The sequence below is a fragment of the Pan troglodytes genome, chromosome 1 (assembly GCF_028858775.2).
Source record: "Pan troglodytes isolate AG18354 chromosome 1, NHGRI_mPanTro3-v2.0_pri, whole genome shotgun sequence".
In the NCBI taxonomy this organism is placed as follows: domain Eukaryota; kingdom Metazoa; phylum Chordata; class Mammalia; order Primates; family Hominidae; genus Pan; species Pan troglodytes.
In genome coordinates, this window is record NC_072398.2 from 169,429,961 (window position 1) to 169,450,455 (window position 20,495).

The window sequence follows — 20,495 nt, forward strand, 5'->3', positions numbered from 1 at the left end:
TGCATAAAGAGGAACACCTCTCCATGCAATCTCTCTTCCCTAGAGAGATTTCCTTAGAACCAATCTAAGGAAAAAGCTTGAGGACAGCAATCTCCAGTTTATCTATAAAACAAACATAGTTTAAATAATCAGCCACAGGTTATTGGATTTCTTCTATTTATACTCTACTTTTATGAGAAACTGGAAAAGTATATACACACATGCCAACGTTAGGGATTTAGTAGGAAAAGCTATTTCCAGGGTATGTAATAATTAAAGTGATACTAATTCAGCCCAATCCTTAAAACACCTTCTCCAGCACAGTCTGTACTGTAGGGTAATAATATAATTATAACCCTAAGGCATTGCAGGACACAGGAGGGAGAACAAACTCTTCTTTTCAAGTTTTATGCTAATTGTATGTTACTGTTGTTTAATTATTTGTCAGGGGAAGGCAATGAAGAATGATGAGAAAAGCATGGGTTTTCATAGTTGGCAGACTTGGAATCAAATTCCAGCTCTGCCACTTAGTAACTGTCTGTCTCAGTTTCTTCATATATGTTGAGAGTTTTTTTGGTATTCTCAAAGCAGTTTTAGTACACAGAAAGATTAATCCGTGACTTACTTTGCTTTTTAAAATGAATTTCCTTTCTTTAAAGTAACAAATTTAAAACTTGGGTTTGTCCTTAAGCGTTGTTCTTTTCTGTGTTTTGTTTTGTTTTGTTTTTTTGAGACAGGGTCTCTCTCTGTTGCCCAGGCTAAAGTGCAGTGGCGTAAACACAGCTCACTGCAGCCTTAACTTCCTGGTCTCAAGTGATATCCTGCCTCAGGTTCCTAAGTAACTGGGACCACAGGCATGTGCCACCATGCCTGGCTAATTTTTTTTAAAAAAAAATTATCTATAGAGATGGGGTCTCACTTTATTACCCAGGCTGGTCTCAAACTCTTGGGCTCAAGCAATCCTCCTGCCTTGGCCTCCCAAAGTGCTAGGATTACAAGTGTGAGGCACCATGCCTGGCTGTGTGTCCTTAAGCTTTTAAATGTAGCTTAAATCTTATTGATCCATTTATAAGTCTAGCAAATTTTAGCAATCATTTTTAAGGGAGCCTATGAGTAAGGTTTGGTCTCATTTACAAGTTTGGTTAATTAAACATCTTCGAATATTTTAAAGTGCATTTATACATTTAATATATTTGATTTCTTAAGAGTTTCAGTTGTCTAACTTAAAACTTATCTTAGTATTAAAATATTGGATCTAATAAATTAAACTTGTAAATATAGAAAACTGTAGTTCTCTTAAATGTTCTAATATAGTATGTAAATTTAGTAAAACTTCAAATTAAAACCACAAATCTAATAAGGGTTTTGAGTACATAATTTAAGTTGGAGTTATAAGACCATCACCCTATAGGCCAAATTCATGCAAATGTTAGAAATATATAAAACTTGCATAGATTCCTTAGTGTGAAATATTAATATTAAACAATTCATCTATACAAATAATCATTGAAAGTCACTGAAGTTCCTTTCAACTAAGAGACCTGGAGCTACAGATACCTGGTGTAACACTCCTCTTGTACCTCAACTTAGACTCCTGTTGCATCTTCCCATGTAATACATGGGTTTGCTTTTTGAGTTTGCTTGTATGTTTCAGCCAGGATGTTGGCTGGATTCTTGTTTTTCACTCTGATTAGTTGGATGTGGTAAGCTTCATTTATAGCTGCAAATCAATTTCAAGAGAGGGCTGTTTGGGTAGCCCTTGTCCCTAGAGTCAATTTATATTAATTTCAATGTATATATTCTAAGAAGCCTGTAACTCCTGTCCTGGTTTGTATGGATTGGACTTTGCATTTCCTTGGTGCTTAAGATCTGTAAGTGTACCTCCAGCTTCTTCTGATTTTCTAGAGCCACATGACACTTGTTATTTATATTGAATATTGATATAGTTTGGATACTTGTTCCCTCCAAATCTTATATTAAAATGTGATCCACAGTGTTGAAGGTGGGGCAGGTGGGAGGTATTTGGGTTATAGGGGCATATCCCTCATGAATGGCTTGGTGCCCTTTACCTAGTTATGAGTTCTGGTTGTTAAAAAGAGTCTGGGACCTCCCTCCCCTCTCTCTTGCTCCCTCTCTTTTCATGTGACATGCTGGTTCCCCTTCCCTTCTGCCATGACTAAAAGCTTCCTGAGGCCTTACCAGAAGCAGATGCTGGCACCATGCTTCTCATACAGTCTACAAAACCATGAGCCAAAATATATCTTTTTTCTTTACATATTACCCAATCTCACATATTTCTTTATAGCACTGCAAAATGGACTAACACAGAAAATTGGTACCAGGAGTGGGGTGTTGCTATAAAGATATTTGAAAATGTGGAAGCAGTTTTGGAACTTGGTAACAGACAGAAGTTGGAGGAGTTTGAAGAGCTCAGAAGAAGACAGGGAGACAATGGAGAAAAGGCCTCAAAGGCATTTCAGAAACATTCCAGGCCATGCCTATCATCACAGGCCCAGAGACCTAAGAGGAAAGAATGATTTTAGGGGCCAAGCCCCATGTGCCACCATTCTGTACCATCTCAGGATGCTGCTCTCAGAATCCCAGCAGCTCTGGTTCTAGCCTTGGCTCAAAGGGCCCCAGATACTGCCTGGGCTACTCTTTCCTAGGACACAAACTATAACCGTTGATAGCTTCCTTGTGTTGTTAAGCCTGCAGGCATGCAGAATGCAAGAGTGAAAGAAGCTTGGCAACTTCCACTTAGATTTCAGAGGATGTATTGGAAAGCCTGAGTGCCCAAGCAGAAACCAGCCACAAAGGTGGAGCCCCTGCAGAGAAACTCTACTAGGGCAGTGCTAAGGGGAAATGTGAGATTGGAGCCCTCACAGAGTCCTCACTGGAGCACTGCCTAGTGGAGCTGTGGGAATGGGATCATCACTCTCTAGATCCCAGAATGGTAGAGCCACCAGCAGCATGCACTTTCAACCTGGAAAAGCTGCAGGCATTTGACTCTAACCTGTGAGAGCAGCCACATGGGCTGCACCCCGTAAAGCCATGGGGATGAGGCTGCCCAAGGCCTTGGGAGCCCAACCCTTGCACTGGTGTGCCCAGGATGTGGGACATGGAATCAAGGAAGATTATTTTGGAGCTTTAAGGCTTAGTGTCTGCTCTGCTGGATCTCTGTTGAGGCCTGTTGCCCCCTTATTTTGGCCAATTTCTCCCTTTTGCAATGGGGATGTGTACCTTAGGCTTATACCACCATTTTATATAGGAAGTAAATAATTTGTTTTTTATTTTATAGGCTCACAGCTGGAAGGAACTTTCTTTGAGTCTCAGATGAGACTTTGGAGTTTGGAATTTTGAGTTGATGCTTGGAGCTAGTTAAGACTTTTGGAGATGACTGGGAATGAATGATTGTATTTTGCAATGTGAGAGAGACATGAGACTTGGGGGAGGTCCAGGAATGGAATGATGTAGTTTGAATATTTGTCCTCTCCAAATGTCATGTTGAAATGTGATCCACAATGTTGGTAGTAAGGCCCTGGTGGGAAGTGTTTGGTTCATGGGGCCAATCTGTCATGAATGGCTTGGTGCCCTCTCCATGGTAATAAGTTTACATGAGATCTGGTTGTTGAAAGAGTCGGGGACCTCCCTCCTCTCTCTCTTGTTCCCTTGCTTGCATGTGACATGCTGGTTCCCCTTTCCTTCCACCATGACCAAAAGCTTCCTGAGTCCTTACTGGAAGCAGATGCTGGTGTTGCACTTTTTGTACAATCTGCAGAATGATGAGCCAAAATAAACCTCTTTTCCTTATAAATCACCCAGTCTCAGATTTTTTTAAAGCAATGTAAAACAGGCTGACCCAGATATGTTCACTGAATACTGGATATTGAAATGATAACTGATTGAATGCCATGACTTTTCTTGAGATCACAACATATTAGGTCAGTCTATTAGCAATATATAAATTTGGAATTATAATACCATCAAGATTGTTGTGAGAACTAGCATGGATTAATGTAAGGCACCTACTTCAGTGATAGTATCTTGTAGGCACTCAGTCATCTATAGCCACTCCTACCGTTTTCATAATTCATTGATCTGAACACATTTTGTCAATAATGTGCCCTACTCATTTCTTTACTTACCCCTTGGCCAGCTTGAATTCCACAGTTAAGTATGATATTATTGCACCCTTGCCTAAACCCTCAGTTGTATTGCCTCTTTCTTTCTTCATCGTACTACTCTGGCAAAACCCCTACCTGTGTAATCCCATCTCTCTACCTACTCCCAGCTTGCACCCACACAACTAAATATGACTCACATTACCACACTCATTGGTCTTCCATTAAATTCTGGTTCACTTTATTATTATTATTATTATATATTTGTAAGACAGAGTCTCACTCCGTTGCCCAGGCTGGAGTGCAGTGGCATGATTTTGGCTCACTGCAACCTCTGCCTCCTGGGTTCAAGCAATTCTCATGCCTCAGCCTCCCAAGTAGCTGGGATTACAGGCATGGGCCACCGCACCTGGCTAGTTTTTGTATTTTTAGTAGAGACAGGGTTTCACCATGTAGGCTAGGCTGGTCTCAAACTCCTGATCTCATGTGATCTGCCTGCCTTGGCCTCCCATAGTACTGAGATTATAAGCATGAGCCACTGCACCTGGCTGGTTTACTTACTCTAATGCTGACTGGCAATCAGTACACTTTTGTAATCTGTTTACTTCCCCACTGTTCTCAAAAGCTATTTTACACTGTCTCATTTCTCCTTAAACTGCCATTCTTACTTTGAACTGATGAACTTTCTTCCAACGTCTCTGAGAAAACAGAAGTATTCAGAGAATAACTTCCACATACTCCCCCTCCATACACAACCACCTCCCTGCATCTATTCTCATTTCTCCAGGATGAACCCCTGGCAAAGACAAACTCTTCTATTTCTGTGCTAGATCTCACCCCCTCTTGTCTATTTGAAGACACTGCTCCAACAATCTCTTCTCTCATCATGAGATTTTTCCTAATAGATCTTTCCTATTAGCCAACAAAGTCATTATTAATTCTCCTCTTTTAAAATCCTCTTTTGACTTTATTTCTTGCCAATTAAACCTTCATTTTAAACTTCCTTTTATAACAAAACTCCTTGAATGAGTTGTCTCCATTTCTTTTCTCTCGTTATCTCTTGAGCATCTTCCAACCAGGCTGTCAACATACCATTTGTCGAGGTCATAGAAGACTTCCATTTTCTAAATCTCACTGTCCATTCTCAGACCTCATCTTACTTAACCTATATGCAGAATTTAACACTTTGAAACTCTTCCTTCCACCACTCTTCTTTTTGTTGTTGTTGTTGTTGTTGTTGTCTTCCTGCTACTCCATTGGCAGCTCCTTCTCAGCCTGCTTTGCTGTTTCTCCTCTTCTCCCTGATTCTTAAGATTCAGTTAAGAAACTCAGTCCTCAGGCCTCTACACCTTTCTCTCTACACTTTTCCCTTTGGTGCTATCATTGAGTCTAATGATTTCAAATACTGTCTATACATCAATGACTCCCAAATTTATGTCTCCAACATGGTCTTCTTGTCTATTCGACATCTCTGCATAGAAGTCTAGTGGTCACCCTAAACTTAACACTGTCTGAAACTAAGGCCCGAGCTCACCCTAACAAATATGCTCCTCCTCCAATCTTCTCCATTTCAGTAAGTAGCAGCTCTATCCTTCCATTGATTTAAGATAAGAATCTTGGCACCATCCTTGACTTTAGTCTTCTTCTTCCAACATGCTATGGGTTAAGTTTGTGTCCCTGCAAAATTCATGTTGAAACTTAATCCCCAATGCAACAGTATTAAGAGGTGGGATCTTTAGGAGGCTCTAATCTCATGGATGGTATTAGTGCCTTATAAAAGGGCTGGAGGGAACTAGCTAGAACCTTTTGTCCTTCCATCTCTTCTGCCATGTGAGAGCACAGTATTTGTCTCAACTGAAGGATGCAGCAGAAGGTATCATCTTGGAAGCTGAGAACAGCCCTTGTCAGACATTGAACCTGTTGGTGCCTTGATCTTGGACTTTCCAGCCTCCAGAACTGTGAAAAATAAATTTCTATTGTTTGTTTGTAAATTACCCAGTCTTGGGTATTTTGTTATAGCAGCAGGAATGCACTAAGACTCATATCTGATACATCAGCAAATCCCCTTGGCTTTATAGAAAACATATATCCAGAAGCCAACCATTTCTAATACCTCCACTGCAACCAGCCTGATTCAAGCAACTCTCCTCTCTACCCTAGATTTCTAGAAATAGCCTCCTTAATGTTCTCTCTGCTGCTGTCTTGCCCCCATCTCAGTTTATGCTCAAACCAACAACCACTTTGAGTATTTTTAAAAATTTAAGTCAGATCATGTTACTCCTCTATGAATGACTTCACATCCCTGAGAAGAAAAGTCCTTAGGATGGTTCAACATGATCTGGAAGTCCATCACCTCTTGAACTGCATCTTTTACCATGGTTTTTTTTCATTCATTTGAGTCTAAAATACCAAACAGACTCCCACGCTGAGGCCTTTGCACTACTGGGAGTGCTCCTTCCTAGAAATCCACACTTTTTACTCCCCTACTTCCTTCAGGTCTTCAATCAATTGTTGCTGTAGTTCATTTAGACACATTAGGCTAGGTTATGCTGCAGTAATAAGCAACCTCAAACTCAGTAGTTTAGAACAAGTCAGAATACATGTCCATTTTGGTTCTGCTCCATATTGTTCTCATCCCAGGTTCCAAGCAGACAGAACAGCCACTATTGGAACATAGCTGTGGTAGACAGAAAGAGCATGATGAATCATATACCAGCCCTTAAAGCTTCCATGACAAAGCAGCATACATCACTTCTACTCACATTTCATCAGCCAAAGCAAGTCACTTGGCATCTCTAATTCCAATGTAGCAAGGAAATACAATCTTTTCATGTGCTCAGAAGAACCAGAAATATTGATGAAGAATACTATAATATTAATGGTTAACATGGTCATCATGTAATGGAGGCCTTCCCCAACCATGCTATCAAATATTGCAAGCCCTCTTGACCACTTTCCAATCCCCCTATTCCCTTTACCTACTTCATCTCTTTAGCATCTATCACAATGTACATGTACTATATATATTACTTATTTATCTTGTTTATTTTATATCATTTCCCATTAGAATATAAACTCCAAGGGAACAAAGACTTTTGCCTGTTTTATTCAATGCTGTGTTCCCAGTGCTTAGAACAGTAACTACTATAAACAAGTCTAGACAAAAAATTGTCGAATAAGTGAACGAATAATAATAAGAAGAATACAATTTATGATCCATGTAAAATATACAATGATTTTCAGCTGATAAGTCATAGGATTTGGCTGAAATCAGGGTTGGTATTATTTATTCATTCAATAAATTTGAGTTCATATCTATAATAACTTATGCAAGGGTCTACACATCAAGGAGAACATCCTCATCCACAAACGTATCAGGTACATGGGAACTTATTTTACATTACTTCCCCCAATGGAGCAGCAGGACCTGCTTGACTTTCATGGAAACAAAAATCATAATTTTCCCATTTCAGCTAAGATCTGGCTGAAATCAGGATTTCTTGTTCAGAAGTACTAGAAAGTCTCATGTGTGATAAACATGCTTCCTAATTTCTCCTTCTTGACCCAGTTGCATTTCATCACATGTACAGCATCCCCCCACCCCATAAGCAAAATTTATGCTAATAATAAAGCTCTCAGCATCTTAATTTGAAAGGTTTTCAACAGCTTGAGGTTGGCCTCTTTGCATCATGGTCTTCTTTAATGAATCAAATAATGCATTTCTCATGGGTAATTAAATAATATCTTAAAATGCTCTGGCTTCTTCAAAAGACTCATGTGGAATTCATTTTCACATAAGGATAATGACACTCAGCACTGAGAGTAGACACTTTGTTGTGAGGGCTGTGGATATTCACCTGCTCCTTGAAGACAAATCATAAAGGAAATTAGTACAAAACCTAAAACAAGTTCTTAGCCAGTAGAAAATGAAGTTATGACATCAATATCTAATCCAAGGCTAGTTGCCTAACCAACTTAGAGATATTATTGCTGAGTCAATTGTTTCTACCAAGATTTTTGTTTTTCAAACACCACATCCAGGCGTGCAAAACATTTGAGGGAGCAATAAGTAGATTTGCGTATCACGTGCATATAGTTTGCATAAGATTACACATCATCTTTAGGAAAATTCTTGGTTGAAATGAAATGAGTGATATTTTTCTTATATCCTTATTAGGTTCTCCTTAGCTCCTGTGCCTCAATCTTCATGGTTCCTCACTGCCTACAGGAGAAAAATGCAGTGTCTTCTGCCTAGTGTTTCACTGATCTCAATTCACCTGTCCTGCTATCATCTCTCCTCCTGTTCCCTATATTATCTTATGCAGCAGTCATACAGAACCTACTCACTGCTGTCAAACGTGCCAGGAGGTGTCACTATTGTTGGACTGCCCATGATTTTTCTTCCTCCAGTCATTTGTACATCATGGTTCAGGGGCCTCCACAAAGTCCTATGTGTAGGTTTTGATTAGTGAATAGCCAGCTTGGTAGATGTATCCCTTTTGTCAGTGATTGGTTTAGGCATGGGTATGTAACATAACCCTGGCCAATGAGAAGCAAAGGGAAGCCTGCTAGGGGGCTTCTTGGAAAGTGTCCTAAGTCTTAAAAGGGAACACATACACAAAAGGCAAGACTGACCTCTTTTCTGCCTCTGGACAGGGCTATGGTAATACCTGGAGCAGCTTCAATTTCACATAACCATTGACGGCTGGTGGCACACTTTGAGATGGCAGGGCAGAAAGATGGAAGGACCTGGGAGCTTGAAAAGGTCATTGTGCCCCTGGCTTAGGCAATCATAATAACAACTATAATGTTAACTAAGTGTCAGGCAGTGTCATGGCATCTTAGATATGTTAACTCATGTAATCCTCACAACTATCTCATGAGGCGAGCATTATTATCATCCTCATTTTACAGTTGAGCAAACTGAAGCAGAAAGAGTTTAATGGCTGGGGTCACTCTCCTTATCTATTTGTTTTCTCAGCTTTTTATTATGAAGTTTAAAGTCTAGGATACTAGAGAATAGTGTAACAAATCCCTTTGTACCCATCAATCATCCAGCTGAAACAATTAGCAACTCATGGCCAGTCTTGGCTCATTTGTGCCCTTGTTCACTTTTCCTCTGCCCCACATGATTTTGAAGCAAATCCCAGACCTCCTATTATTTCATTCTAGAGTATTTCATGCGTGACAAGAACTAGAAGCTACTTTTATGTGGATCTTCTGTTATAATCAAAACTAGTTGCTAAATATTCATAACATTTTCCTCATAAAAAATTGAAAATGTAGAAAATCTAAAGGCAAACTATAAAAATCAGAGTATGATTTTAGGATCATGAATTCTAGAATATGATCTCCTAGAAATAGCAACTGTTATAGACTGAATGTTTGTGGCCCCCTCCAAAATTTATATGTTGAAACTTAATCCCCAGTGTGATAGTATTTGGTGGTAGAGCTTTAGGGAAGGGATTAGGTCATGAGGATGGAGCCCTCATGAATAGGATTAGCGTCCTTATAAAAGAGGCACCAGAGTTCCCTTGTCCCTTCCACCACGTGAGGTTACAATGAGAAGATGGTGTCTATGAACCAGGCAGCAGGCCCTCATCTGATAGAGAATCTTCTGGCACGTGAATCTCAAACTTCCCCACCTCAAAACTGTGAGATATAAATTTTTATTCTTTATAAGCCACCCAAGTGTTTTATTTATTTTTATTTTTATTTTTAGACAGAGTCTCGCTCTGTCACCCATGCTGGAGTGCAATGGCGCTATCGTAGCTCATTGCAACCTTTGTCTTCCAGGTTCAAGCGATTCTCCCATAGCCTTCCAAGTAGCTGAGATTACAGGCTCCCACCACCATGCCTGGCTAATTTTTGTATTTTTGTAGAGATGGGATTTCACCATATTGGCCAGGCTGGTCTTGAACTCCTGACCTCAGGTGATCTGCTGACTCTGTCTCCCAAAGTGCTGGGATTACAAGCGTGAGCCACTGCACCTGGCCAGTAAGCCACCCAATCTATGGTATGCTGTTATGGCATCCCAAAGACAACAACAACAACTAATAATAGTCATGGATTTCCTTTTAGTATTTTGTATAAGTTTCTTTTGAATATGGGATTGTATTTTTCTGCTTATTATGACCTGAGCATTTTCCAACCTCATTCTAGCCCCCATGATCTTTGGGTGCTGGGCTCCCTCCATCCTTTCTTCTTCTAGCAACATGAATGCATCCTTGGACACCTGCTTCCAACATCATTGCTCTGCCTCATCTGGGCTCCTTTTGCACTTTGTACAACACCTCTATGATGACACTTTAATAGCAGGTGGCAATTATCTGTTTATCTGCATCCTCGACTAGACCAAAGCCCACTTTTTGAATTGTTTATTGTTTTTTTAAATCTCTGGTGCCTATATTGTTATAAAAAACAATGTGACAGAAGTCATTATTGTAAGGATAATGTTGAACGTGGGGGTGCCTGCATTATAAAGTGTTCTCTTTAGAAGGATCCAGTGAAAAAAATCTTCCACTGATCCCTGGGCCAGGTAAAACCATCTTGGTCCTGAAAAACTGGTATGCTTTCTTTAGCAGATTTATTTTTATCAGTTGTTGCCTTCATGAGTTCAGGCCGTTATAACAGAATACCATAGATTGGGGTGGCTTATAACTCATGAACAGTTGTTGAGTTATTGATTTGGTCACTAGAAAGCTCAGAGCTGAAGTCATGAACCTAACCTTGAAAGCATTTTCAACGCATTAATTTTCTCATTCATTTTTAATTTTATTTCTCTTTCACCATAAATTCTTTATATTTGAAAAAAATCATGGTATTGAGATAGGACCATTTTTGACATTTGAAAAAAATCATGGTATTGAGATAGGACCATTTTTGACATGTTAATTTTTGAATTTTCTTCTCCTTTTTCTATGAATGCAGTTTACAGATTCTGTGCTTTCTTGCTTCAGAGCTGGTAAAATTATGGTTGACTTCTCCTTCTGAATTTGTTTGGAAATGTTTAAAGCCTTTAAGGAGGTTGAGCTAAGTGTCCTCGGTGGAGAAAAAAGGGTTCTAAGAGAAACGTGGAAAGGGGCAATTCTCCCACATTGTCAAGAGATTCCCAGAGTCTCTTTGTATCTGTGGGTATAGAGAGAGCAAAGGGAGGCAGAACTCTAGAAAAGTAGAAAAACCCCAGGTAAGAACCATGGCCATTCCATATGCTGGCCTAGGACTCTGAGGAGGAGGCATAACTTGGTATCAGCAAAGCCACTGGAGCTATGTGAACTGGCACGGTGACTATCTCCTCATTACCAGGGCACTAAGCATCAACGGAACCCCCTCAATGTCTTACAGTTATGTAGGACTCTGGAGCTTTTGTACTAATGTGAAGGAGGGAATCCTCAAAATGGCTGAGACTGAATTTCCCATCTACCCAGCAAGAGTGGGCTTAGATTAGAAATTAAGTTTGATTTACAGAAAATGAAAGAAATAATATTTCTTGCACATCTGAATTTTTAGACTGAGATTCATATTCACTACAATATTTGCTGAATTTGTGAAATTCAACCCCTATCCTTTTTGGAATGAGACAGTGTACAAACAGAGAATAAAATTGTTATTATCATGGAAAGAATATACGAGCTTTGTTGGCAGTTCTATCATTATTTTACTTCTGGACCTTAATTTTTTTTCCCTTAGGTTTCTCCAATTACCTCCCAACTGTCCTGGCAGGGCCTGGTCTTGTTTGCTTCAATGCACGCTTCACCAGCTGTCAGAATTGTCTTTTGCAAATGCAGATTGGTTTGGGTCACACTTCCTTGCTTAAAGTTCTCCATGAAATCCCATTTGGCCTCAAGATAAAGTCAAAGTATACAAAGGCCTACATCATTTGCTTCTTGTTTACCCCTGTAGCCTCATATTCTAAATATATCCCACACTTCTGCCCACACTTGACTCTCAAACAATAGTGTCCTATTTGCTGTTCTGTAAATGCATCAGGTCCCTCTTCTCTTCTCTTCTAGTTCTTGTTGCTTATGACACCTGTCCACAAACTATCCCTACTCTTTCAGAACTCTTATCAGGCATCACTGTCATACAGGCAGCCTTTCCCAACTCTTCCCTCTCTACATGGATTAGGTGCGGTGTCCCTACGATGTGTTCCACAGGCATCCTAAGGTGACACATGCATCACTTACCAGTGATTTGATTGGCATGTGTCACAGTAAGAAAGAACATGAAAACATGTTTCCAATTGGGGTTCAGGTATCTACAGACATGTTTGGTGGATGGTAAAATGGAAACAAGAAGACATCACAGAGAGGGTCACTGGGTCTAGAGGAAATGGGGTGGAAGTCTGTCACTGTGGTCCACACTTAGCAACAAGGGCCTGAAGGCAGAGTGGTTTGGAGTACATTAAGAAGATGATCTCAGATATAACAGAGGCAGAGACTACTCAATTCTGCTCCAATATCCATTCTCCCTTTTTCCATTTTAGCGATTAAAAAGACCTCCAGGGTTTCAGAGGATTATATAGCCAGCCCACAAAAGATTACATTTTCCTAGCCTCCCTTGCAGCTAGGTATGGTCATGTGACTAAGTTCAAGCCAACAGGATGTTAGTGGAAGTGACCTATGGAAACTTCCAAATAATTGCTTTAAAGACAAAGCTACTAACTCTGACTTTCTCTTTCCCCTTCCCACAGGCTCAAATGCAGATATAAATGAGGAATCCTGGATTCTTGAATGATCCTGTGGAGCACAGCAGACCTCAGGGTGAAGAGTTCACTTAACTCAACACTGTTAAGTGAGAATTAAGTAAACTTATGCTGTGTTTGGCTAAGGTGATTGTATGAGTCTTATTGAGAATGGGAACCCAGGGTGGGGTGCAGTATTAAAAGAAATGATGCCAGAGTGCATCTTCCATAGCAGCTCCTGTGCTGTGTAAGAATCTTAGAGGATCGCTGGGCACGGTGGCTCACATCTGTAATCCCAGCACTTTGGGAGGCCAAGGTGGGCAGATCACTTGAGGTCAGGAGTTCAAGACCAGCCTGACCAACATGGTGAAATGCCATCTTTACTAAATATACAAAAATTAGCTGGGTGTGGTGGTGGGCACCTGTAATTACAGCTACTTGGGAGGCTGAGGCAGGAGAATTGCTTAAATCCAGGAGCCGGAGGCTGCAGTGAGCCAAGATCATGCCACTGCACCCCAGCCTGGGTGACAGAGTGAGACTCCATCTCAAAAAAAAAAAAAAAAAAAAAAAATGGAATCTTACAGGATCCCATTAAGGACTCACTTTGAGTCCATGAGAAACTCAGCATTTAGACTTCTGCCATAAATAGCTATTGACCTCCAAGGAAGGAAGGACCAAATAGACCCACTTAAATAGAAGAATTTTATTCCCTCTTCCCCACCTGTTTTTAAGGCCCAAAAATAGTGGAGAAGAAAAGGAAAGCCAGGAGAGGAAGGAAGAAAAATGAAAGAGAAAAGCACAGTCCCTTAGTTAGGAGGAAGAGAATTAAGTTGGATATGAGTTTGAAGTTTTAAACTGGATCAATTGTATTATACTGAATATTTTTATACCCAAAAATAACCATAAAGTTTTACCTAAAATATCATTTAGGGGAGGGAAGGTGAGCTCACCAGAACTTTTTTAGGAGCAGTCACGGGAAGAAATAATTTTTTTTATGTTTGAACTCTACTGAGTTTAGACCATTCAATAAACTGGTCACAAAAAAAAAAAAAAACAATAACAAAATATTCCATCTAGAATTATAATTCTAGCCATCCTCCTACTCTAATTTTACTGTGGCCCTCTGCTTTATGAAAGGAACAGCACATGAAAAGGTGAAGGAGAGAGAAATGAATTGGTCAGAGAGAGAGGTAAATATCAGAGATCTACAGTCAGGAAACCCCAGTGGCATTAGAGGCCAAAGACCATGTTGGGGCCTTTCAGAAAAACACTGTGTGGTATTGGAGGGTAAATACTTCTCCACCACTCTTGAGGTTCTAAATTTTGTGGGCTGAGCTTGATAAGAGTGACACTCTTGGCCTCCCTCTGCTCCTTTATTCACTCCCTTCCAGGAGAGCTGGAAAAACTTAACTGATCTGTAAATTTGGGCAGAATAAACTGGGCATAGTCAGCTCAGTTTCTTCCTTATTCCTTCTGAGAGTAAGCTCCCCGAGTCACACACTGTATTCTACCTCTCCATGACAAATCGCCTAGGAAACTGATCCTCCAAGGGGAAATCTGCAGAGGGGCTTCAGTCCTTCCTGGGACTGGGTGGCCAAGTAGGCCTTATTCAAACAGTAGGAGGTGCACGAGGCCACGGGTAAAAGCTAGGTCCTTCAACTTAGTTTTGTCAGTAACGAAGATGCTATCTTGGCCTCTTTCCATGTTAGTCCTTTGTCTTATTTCTCAGTGGGTTCAGATCTTGTGCAGAAGAGAGGATTAACATTACTGAGCCCTCTCAGTCCAATCCAGAGGGCATCAATATGGTTGAGCAGAATAACAGCACACTCTAGACAACAGAAACAACAGCCAGAGGACTGAGAAGGGAAAGACGATTGGGAAACAGCTCAAATAATATTCAAGACATTCCAACCCCATCTTGGAACTCCCAGAGAGATGCAAAAAAAGAAGGTGATGTGGATATGCCATATGGCAGGTAAGGAATAATACTAGAACAGATTTAAAGGCAAATTCTTAAAGTGACTTCACCCCACCTTCATCAGCTAAGGGAAGATTCAGCCTGCAATAATCAACAAATACTTGAAGACCTCCTGACAGGTAAATTATACTATCCTGGGTGTTTTATAGGACTTTGGGGAGAGGTAATCTAACACCCAGTAAGTTTATTGTCTAATACAATTTAATGAAATGTCAAATTTCTTCCGCCATGGAAACCACATTTTTCCTCAGAGGTTTCCACTCAAATTCTTTCCCGTTTTACCCCTCTTTGCTTTATTGGTTCTGTATCCTAGTGGAAAAGGTATGATATTTTATTTGTTTAAAGGAATAAACCAGTGAGATCCAGCTGAACTATTCAAATGACAGTGAAGGACTGAAGATTCTCAAGGATGCAGGGTTTTGAAGATGTTCACAAATCAATATAAAGAAATAGAGAGGAGAAGGCGGAACAAGATGGCTGAATAGAAGCCTCCAGCGATTGTCCCTCCCACGAAACACCAAACAGAACATCTATCCACAGAAAAAAAGCATGTTCATAAGAACCAAAAATCAGGTGAGTGACCACAGTCCCTGGTTTTAACATCATATTAAGAAAAGGGGCACTGAAGAGGGTAGGAAAGACAGTCTTGAGTCAGCTGTACGATCCTTCTCCATCCTCTAGCAGTGGCCTCATGGAACGAAGAGAGAATAGGGGAGTGAGAGAATGTTGAGGGAGTGAGAGCACAGTGGGGAGTGAGAGCACACTGATTGTGGGACTTCGCATTGGAACTCAGTGCTGCCGTGTCACAGCAGAAAACAACACAAGGTAAAACTCAGCCAACACCCAAAGAGGGAGTATTTAGACCAGCCCTAGCCAGGGGCAAATTGTCCATCTTGGTGATGAGAACTTGAGTTCCAGCAAATCCTGCAACCATGGGCTAAAGCACCCTGGGATCCTAAATAAACTTGAATGGCAATTTAGGCCGCAAGAACTGCAATTCCTTGGCAAGTCCTGGTGCTGTGCTGGACTCAGAGCCAGTGGACTTGGGGTGCACATGACCTAATGAGACACTAGCTGGGGTGGCCAAAAGAGTGCTTGCATCATCCCTTCCCCAGCCACAGGCAGTGCAGCTCAGGGAGAGACTCCTTCTCTCTGCTTGAGGAGAGGAGAGGGGAGAGTAAAGAGGACTTTGTCTTGCCACTTGGATATCAGTTCAACCACAGTAGAATAAGAAACCAGGAAGAGTCCTGAGGTCCCCCATTCCAGGCTCTAAATCCTGGAAGTCATTTCTAGCATACCCTGGGCCAGAAGAGAAACTATTGCCTTTGAAGGAAAGGAGCCAGGCCTGGCAGAATTCATCACCTGATGACTAAAGAGCCTATGGGCCCTGAATAATTAGCAGCAGCAGCCGGGCTGTACTTGCTATAAGCCTTGGGTTAAACTCAGAGACATGCTGGCTTCAGATGTGTCCCAGCATATCTCCAGCTGTGGTGGCTATGGAGTGAGACCCCCTCCCTCCTTGAGAAAGGGAGAGGGAAGCGTAAAGGGGACTTTGTCTTGCAGCTTGGGTACCAGCTTTACCAAAGTGGGAGTAGGGCAACAAATGGGCTTCTGGGGTCTCTAATTCCAGGACTTGGCTCTTGGATGGCATTTCTATAACTGCCCTGGGCCACAGGGAAACCCATTTCCCTGAAGGGAGAGGCTCAGGACTGACACCACAAGTTGATTGAAGAGTCCTTGGGCCTTGAGTGAACATCGGCAGTGGCTAGGAAGTACTTGCCATGGGCCTGGGGTGGTGGTGGCCATGGGGAGAGACTCCTCTGCTTCAGGAAAGGGGAGGGAAGAGTGGGAAGGACTTTGTCTTGTGGCTTGGGTGCCAGCTCAGCTGCAGTAGAATGGAACATAGGGTAGATTCCTGATTCCTGACTTCAGGCCCTAGCTCCCAGACAGCATCTGTCAACCCACCTGGGGCCAGGAGGATCTCACCATTCTTAGGGACACAATCTTGGCTGGATTTGCCACTGCATGATTGTAGAGGCCTTGGGCCTTGAGTGAATATAGATGGTAGCCAGGCAGTGATTGCTGCAGGCCTTGGGCAAGACCCAGTGCTGTGCACAGTCCCAGTGGTGATGGCCATCAGGCTGCTTATGTCACCCCTCCCCCAGCTCCAGACAGCTCAGCACAGAGAAAGATTCTATTTTTTGGGGGGAAAGTAAGGGAGGAGAACAAGAGTCTCTGCCTGGTAATCCAGAGAATTCTTCTGGATCTTACCCAAGACCACCAAGGCGGTACCTCTACAAGTTTGCAAGAGCCATAGTGTTACTAGACTTGGAGTACCCCCAGTGCAGATACAGCTGCAGTGATCGAAGACAGATCACAACATCCAAGTCCCTTCAAATACCTATAAAACCTTCCCAAGAAGGATGGGTACAAACAAGTCCAGACTGTGAAGACTACAATAAATACCTATCTCTTCCATGCCCAGATGCTGATGAACACCCACAAGCATCAAGGCCATCCAGGGAAACATGATGTCACCAATGAACTAAATAAGGCACCACGGACCAGTCCTAGAGAGACACAGATATATTACCTTTTAGACTGAGAGTTCAAAATAGCTGTTTTGAGGAAGCTCAACAAAATCCAAGATAACACAGAGAAGGAATTCAGAATCCAATTAAAGAAATTTAACAAAGAGATTGAAATAAAAAGAATCAGCAGAAATTCTGGAGCTGAAAAATGTGATTGACATACTGAAGAATGTATCAGAGTCTCTTAACAGCAGAATTGATCAAGCAGAAGAAAGAATTAGTGAGCTTGAAGACAGGTTATTTGAAAACACACAGTCAGAGGAGACAAAATAAAAAAGAATATAAGAGAATGAAGCACACCAACAAGATCTAGAAAATAGCTTCAAAAAGGCAAATCTAAGAGTTATTGGCCTTAAAGAGGAGGTAGAGAGGGAGATGGGGGTAGAAAGTTTATTCAAATGGATAATAATAGAGAACTCCCCAAATCTAGAGAAACATATCAACATAGTACAAGAAGGTTATAGAGCACCAATTTAACTCAAATAAGACTACCTCAAGGCATTCAATAATCAACTCCCACAGGTGAAGGATATAGAAATGATCCTAAAAGCAGCAAAAGAAGCAAATAACATACAAAGGAGCTCCAATTCGTCTGGCAGGAAACTTCTCAGTGGAAATCTTAAAGACCAGGAGAGAGTGGCAAGATTTAAAGTGCTGAAGGAAAAAAATTTTATCCTAGAATAGCATATCTAGTGAAAATATTCTACAAACATGAAGGAGAAATAAAGGCTTTCCCAGACCCCCCCGCCAAAAAAAAAAGATTTTATTAACACCAGACCTGTTCTACAAGAAATGCTAAAGGGAGTTCTTCAATCTGAAAGAAAAGAATGCTAATGAGCAATAAGAAATCATTTGAAGGTACAAAACTCACTGGTAATAGTAAGTACACAGAAATACACAGAATATTATAACACTAATTGTGGTGTGCAAACTACTCATATATTGAGTAGAAAGACTAAAAGATGAACCTCTCAAAGAATCATAACTACAACAACTTTTCCAGACATAGAGAGTATAAGAAGATATAAATAAAAACAAGAAACAAAAGTCAAAAAGCAGAGGGATAAAGTTAAAATGCAGAGTTTGTATTAGTTTTCTCTGCTTGTTTATTAGTTTGTTTATGCAATTAATGTTAAGTTGTCATCAGTTTAAAATAATGGATTATAAGATATCATTTGCAAGCTTCATGGTAACCTCAAATCAAAAAACATACAACAGATACACAAAAAGTAACCTTCCACCTAAGAAAATCACCTTCACTGGAAGGACGACAGGAAGGAAGGAAAGAAGGAAGAGAAGACCACAAAACCAGAAAACAAATAACAGAATGGCAGAAGTAAGCCCTTACTTATCAATAATAACATTGAATGTAGATGAAATAAACTCTCCAATCAAAAGACAGAGTGAGCCAGGCACAGTGGCTCATATGTGTAATCCCAGCACTTTGGGAGGCCGAGGTAGGAGGATCTCTTGAGTCCAGGAGTTTGAGACCAGCCAAGGCAATATAGGAAGACCCAATCTTTCCAAAAAGAAATTAGCCAAGCATGGTGGCATGCACCTGTGGTCCCAGCTACACAGGAGGCTGAGGTGGGAGAATCACTTGAGCCAGGGAGTTTGAGGCTGCAGTGAGCCATGATTGCACCACTGCACTGCAGCCTGGGCAACAGAGAGAGATCTTGTCTCAAAAAATAAAAAAAGACATAGACTGGCTATATATGCCAATAAGTTGGGAAATCCGGAAGAAATGAATAAATTCTTAGACACATATAATTTATCAGGATCGAACCATGAAGAAATCCAAAACCTGAACAGACAACGTGTAACAAGACTGAGGCCATAATAAAAAGTCTTTCAGCAAAGAAAAGCTCAGCACCCAGTGGCTTCACTGTTGAATCTTACCAAACATTTACAGAAGAACTAATACCAATCCTACTCAACCTATTCTGAAAACTAGAGGAGGAAAGAATACTTCTGAACTCATTCTATGTGGCCAGTATTACCTTGATACAAAAACCAGACAAAGACATGTCAAAAGAGAGAAAGAAACAAGAAAGAAAGAAAGAAAGAAAGAAAGAAAGAAAGAAAGAAAGAAAGAAAGAAAGAAAGAGAAAGAAAAGTACAGGCCAATATCCCCCTGATGAACACTGATGCAAAAATCCTCCACAAAATACTAGCAAACTGAAATCTACAACAAATTTAAAAGATCATTCTTCATGATCAAGTGGCATTTATCCTAAGGATGATTCAATAAATGCAAATCAATTTATGTGATACATAACATCAACAGAATGAAGGACAAAAGCCATATGATGCTGAAAAAGCACTTGACAAAATTCAAGATCCCTTCATGATAAAAATCAAAACCCTTAAAAATCTGGGTACACTAAGAGTTTGAGACCAGCCTGGGCAACATGGCGAAACCATGTCTCTACAAAAAAAGAAAAAAAAAAAATTAGCCAGGCATGTGGGCATGTGCCTGTACTTCCAGCTACTCAGGAGGCTGAGGTGGGAGAATCCCTTGAGCCTGGGAAGTGGAGGTTGCAGTGAGCCGAGATTGCACCACAGCACTCCAGCCTGGGTGACAGAGTGAGACCCTGTCTCAAAAACAAACAAACAAAAATACAAAAAAAAAAAACTGGGTACAGAAGGAACGTACCTCAACACAATAAAAGCCATCTACAGCAGACACACAGCTAGTATCATGTTGAATTGGGAAAAACTGAAAGCCTTTCCTCTAAGATCTGGAACGTGAAAAGGATGGCTACTTTCACCACTGTTACTCAACATAGTACTGGATGTCCTAGCTAGAGCAATCAAACAAGAGAAAGAAATAAAAGGAATCCAAATTAGGAAGAAAGAAGTCAAATTATCTTTGTTTGCAGATAATATGCTTTTATATTTGGAAAAACCTAAAGACTCCATCAAAAAACTATTGGAACTGATAAACATGAATTCGATAAAGTTGCAGGATACAAAATCAACATACAAAAATCAGTAGCATTTCTATATGTCAACAGTGAACAATCTGAAAAATAAAACAAAAAAGTAATCTCATTTACAATAGCTGCAAATAAAATTAAAAGCCTAGGAATTAACCAAAGAAGTGAAAGATCTTTACAATGAAGACTATAAAAATTAATGCA

The 20,495-nt window shown here is 40.6% G+C and overlaps 1 long non-coding RNA gene across 1 annotated transcript; it reads left to right on the top strand.

The window, feature by feature from the left end:
* Positions 1-12,792: 12,792 nt before the first annotated feature.
* Positions 12,793-15,334, top strand: LOC129143823 (uncharacterized). The gene is made up of 3 exons (XR_008547729.2): positions 12,793-12,930; positions 14,513-14,758; positions 15,107-15,334. It is a non-coding gene; the product is annotated as an uncharacterized LOC129143823 (long non-coding RNA).
* The last annotated feature ends 5,161 nt before the right edge of the window (positions 15,335-20,495 follow it).